The sequence below is a fragment of the Eptatretus burgeri genome, chromosome 11 (assembly GCF_056783735.1).
Source record: "Eptatretus burgeri isolate ZD-2024b chromosome 11, Ebu_testis_v1, whole genome shotgun sequence".
NCBI lineage: Eukaryota > Metazoa > Chordata > Myxini > Myxiniformes > Myxinidae > Eptatretus > Eptatretus burgeri.
Window position 1 is genome coordinate 32706875 of NC_140971.1, and position 5000 is coordinate 32711874.

General features: G+C 51.1%; 1 protein-coding gene across 6 annotated transcripts in view; it reads right to left on the reverse strand.

Annotated features, from left to right (window-relative positions):
* The window catches only part of LOC147016798 (sodium/potassium/calcium exchanger 2-like), a 223545-nt gene that overhangs the window by 137145 nt on the left and 81400 nt on the right, over positions 1 to 5000 (reverse strand). The window lies entirely within an intron of this gene.

A 5000-nucleotide genomic window follows, 5' to 3' on the forward strand; every position in this document is an offset into this window, starting at 1 on the left:
TAGTGTCAGCGATGTCTCACAGAGAGTGTTCATAAAGGACACACATTTAAAATCTAAATTTCCAAGAGGAGGGCGACACCCATAGTCAATCAGGATGACCTTCTGTAACAAAGGAAATGAAGGAAAAGGAAGGAAAAAGGCTAAATTAAGGAGAGCTTGTTGATCCAGATGTAAACTGCTGAGGTTGTAGGTACAGTTGGCAAAGCAGAAGGAGGCAGTTGATTGTTTAGAGTTAAGACAGTAAGTAGTAAGGCAGGAGTCTTTTACTCAAAGAGTGGTGAATGCATGGAATGGCCCCCCTCGGAAGGTAGTGGTGGCAGAAACAGCAGAAAAGTTTAAATTGGAATTAGATAGATACCTGGAAGTATTGGAAATTGAGGTGTATAGGGATGTTAGCAGGACTTTTACATAGCTTGAGAATTGATGGGTGATTGTGTGCATGTATACAGAGTGTTGAGGAGGGGGGGGGGCGGGGGTCTTGTCAAGGGGTGTTTTGTGGTTGATCTTGTGACCAAGACCATCTGTGCCCATACCCAGGTCAGGTCAGGTATGGAAGCATGTGCCAGAGCAGCGCGTTACTGCATCCACTTTCCGCCGATACTCCAGAGGCTTCCGTCTGGCCATCCCCCAGGCAGATGCCTGGTCCATCCCCATCTCCTTGAAATGCTGATCAACCTGCTACAACTATGAGGCACTTGGTCAGCCCATTGGCCTCCTCCATTCACAAGGCTCCCTCGCTGAGAGAATCTGGTGAGCAGGATCAGCGTCAGGAAAATGAGCCGCATGTCCATACAGCTGCAGCTGCCACTCACAGACTACGCAGGTAACAAATCTCATTTGAGTCTTTCTCAGCAACTGATCGTTGGACACAAAGTCCGACCAGCGATAGCGAAGGATTCTCTGAAGAGACCTGGTACCAAAGGAATTGTCTCTGTCTCAGATTCATAGAGCAAGACCGGAAGCACCAAGGACCTCAAGACTTGGACTTTTGTCCTCCTGCACAGGTACTGGCAGCGCCGCATCCCATGATCTAGTGAATCCATGACTCCCCAGGCCCAACTCAGATGTCTTTTGACCTCTGACTCACAGCCAGCAGAGACATGAATATCATTGCCAAGGGAAGTGAACATCTCCATGACCTCAACATCCTCACCACAAACAGGCACAGACAGGACAGCTACATCCAAGATGTCATTGAAAGCCTGGATCTTAGTTTTGATCCAGGAAACCCATAATCCCAGCGGCTCCGACTCCTCGTTAGCACCTCAATGGCCCCCAAAAGGATATCTAGAGTCTCCGCAAAGATGACTGCATCATCTGCAAAATCAAGGTCAAAGATCTTGACATTCCCAAACAATGCAACGCAGCTTGATCTCTCCGGCATCCTCCCCAGAATCCAGTCCATACAAGTGTTGAAAAGTATGGGGGGCAGTACACACCCCTGACGAACTCCAGTAACAACTGGAAATAAGTCAGAGATGGTACCACCACATCTCACAGCACTCTCTATCCTCGAGTATAGTTCAGACATCAGATCGATCAGTTTTGGTGGCATCCAACGAAGACCAAGAATCCTCCAGAGGGCAACCCAATTCACTGAATCAATCGCTTCACAGAGATCAACATAGGCTGCAAGCAGCCCCTGCCGAAACTCTCGTCTGCGTTCGGTGAGGACCCGAAGAGCAAGGATTCGGTCAATCATTGACCTCTTTAGTGTAAAGCCTGACTGCTCTGGACGCTGGTGCTCAAGCAGATGATGGCGAACCCTATCAAGAATTATGCAAGCAAAGACCTTGCCGGGCACTAAGAGAAGCGTCACCCCGCAGTAGTTGTTGCAGTCTTGGCGATCACCCTTCCCTTTCCAGAGAGGGACAACAAGGCCTCCTCTTCCAGTCAGTTGTGATGATGCCTGTGTTCCAGGCAGAGCACAGAACTGCATGCAACGACACGAGTGCAGCATTTCCACCAGATTCGAGAAGTTCAGCTTGGATGCCACAGATCCCTGGAGTCTTACCCCATTTCAACTGGTTCACCGCAGCCTGTGTTTCCACAAATGAAGGTGGACCACAATTGATTGGTGGGTCAGCAACAGGGTTGTAACACCCCTGACATCCAACTCAACAGCTGATGGATTAGCCTGGTACAGCCGCTCAAAGTTACCATTCACAAGGCCCAGCGGGCCTTCACTTCGGACTCCTCTGTCAAGAGCCTACCACCCTCTGATCTAACTGCAGTACACCGAGGGATGGGCTTGGACGAACGCAATACACAAATTCCCCTGTAAGCAGGATGAAAATCACTTGACTACAGGTGATGCTCTACCTCCTCACAGATTCCTCCACATCGGCCTCCTTGTCCACCCTTAATGCACGTACAGTTTACGCCTCAGCTTCCTGAACAACTCACCTCTGCCATTCAGCCTCGCCCTGCAACTCTGGGCAATGGTATCCAGTGTCCCTTGAGAGACAAAATTCTTCTTCACCCTCTGGTGAGTTCCAAGACATCCACCGGCAACATCAAGGACAGTGGGCTTGAAGGATCTCCACAACTCTTCAGGACCTCCCAAAGTACTCAGACCCCCCCCCCAAAAAAAAACTCCACTCAGCCTGTTCGCAAACTCCTCATCAGCTACCAGCTACCCTCTCATCCTTGAGCTTGCCAACACCCACGGTTCATCATACTCCACATGTTTCGATTTACTCACTGATCACATCACGTGCCTTCTGATTGCATGGTTTGTATTTGCAGGAACAATTGTCTGGATGGCAGATGGACGGTTGTTCTTTGTGGATTATGCAGTTTTACCGTGTGAGACTCAATCTGTGGCGATGCTCACCATAACAGTCAGGAGGGTGGGTCTGACATATATGTGTATATCTATCTGCAGTGCTGCAAGCAGCATCCTTCCAACACCAACAGCAGCCAACATACAGTGGTCTGCAGTCAGTGATTTCATTAACATACGTCCAGATCGGCCCTTCCTTCTTGTCTAGTGGGTCGAACAGGACAATGTGTTGTGTCAATCTCATAGTTAGGTCGGATTCAACCTCTGGACTTCATTCCTATTCTTTCTTTTTTGCTATTCCTGAGGTAAATCCAAGCAAGGGGTCCTCATGAGGCCGGCAGGCACTCCACTCAGACACCCATCGGTAAAAACCACAGCCACGCCCTTCGCGTAAGAATGCGTCCTCACAAAAGACCAAGGGCAGCAGTAAAAGCCAAGGATAAACGCCAGCGCTGCACAGAGCGCGTGCCCGACAGCGACGACCCCCCACCCACTGTTTAGGCGATCAGAGACATAACCAACACACCAAATACTAACAACATACCAAGTGCATTCTTCTTCCTCAACTCAACCCGACATACGATAATTATATCCAATCCTTTCCCTCAATTCCCTGACACACATCAGGACTGGCACCGTGCATCCCACCGCCTCTGATAATTGCAAGCACCATGTTTGATGGCGGGCGGACCCGCGCACTGACCACATGTACAATGGTGGACCCATGAGCACTGTACGGTGTATGCTCGATGGCAAGCAGACCCGTGCACTCACCACGTGTACAATGGTGGACCTGCACGCACTGTACAGGGCATGCTTGATGGCGGGCGGACCCACGCGCTGACCACATGTACAATGGCAGGCCCGCGCGTTGACCACGTGTACAATGGCGGATTCGTGCGCAGCCGTGATACATTATCATCGTACAGAACGGGGCACGAATAACAGACATCTTTGGTCGGGTCTGCGCATGGTGTTGTAATAACATCTTACCATCTGTCTTCGTTCATGACAGCCACAAATGTCTGCCATCCACGGGAGACATCCAGCCACACCTACGCCTCGATTCAGCTGCTACCAGGCAGAAGCATGCTGTGCAGCCAGATCGCTCGGGCTGCATGGTGCATCACGGAGCAGGCACATTGACCAGCGCCAACTGCGGGTCACCAAGGTATGGCATGGGGTTCGGTGCAGGGCGATTCATTTCAAGGAGTTTGGTGTAAGGCGATTCATATCATGGGGTTCGGAGCGAGACGATTCCGTAGCTTGGAACCATCTTGCTGGAAGTGGAGTGGAGCCGCCTCCGGCCATTACGGACAGGCCGTGCAGTGGCCGGGGCCAAACCAAAGCACCCGATTCGGGTGACGACACATCGCTTCAGATCGTCGCCCCCGCCCTGCACCACGGGGTATATAAAAGGACGAGTCGCGGAGCCACTAATGTGTCGTTCCTGCTCGTCGTTCCTGCTCGTAGTTCCTGCTCGTAGTTCCTGCTCGTCGTTCCTGCTCGTCGTTCCTGCTCATCGTTCCTGCTCATTGTTCCTGCTCATCATTCCTGCTCGCCGTTCCTGCTCGCCGTTCCTGCTCGCCGTTCCTGCTCGCCGTTCCTGCTCGCCGTTACTGCCCGATGTTCCTGCTTTCTGCTCCTGTGTGCTCATTCCTGTCTGCTCATCCTGTCCGGATTTACAATCTACCCATTTGCCTGCTGACCCCGCCTTCTTCACCACCTCGTCATCTCTCTCCACCCATTCGCTTCTGACTCCACCAAGCCCCTCCCTTCACACCCGACGGCCGCGTTTCATTCTCTGGACCAATGCAAGCTGCATGAAGTGCTACGAAGCAAGAGACGATGCACCAGCTGTCAGGGAGGTATCACCCAGCGGAGCATACACCCAAGACGTACTGTTGGTGCGGTCGAATTGTGCAAGGTATTGAGAGACCGTTAGACTCATCTCCTCTCCTTTTTCTCTTCATTAACTCCTCCTCATCAGGTTGTGCGTGTGTGTGTGTGTGTGTGTGTGTGTGTGTGTGTGTGTGTGTGTGTGTGTGTGTGTGTGTGTTCTGGCGCCTGTCCTCGCTAAAGTTAAGATTGTACAAGACGTATGTCAGGATAACTCTGCTGTGTGTCTGCTTTTGTAAGTTGCTTGTATATTGCTGCACGTCTCACATTTCTTCCTCTTCCTGCTACAGACAACAATAAACAACATTAACTGCGC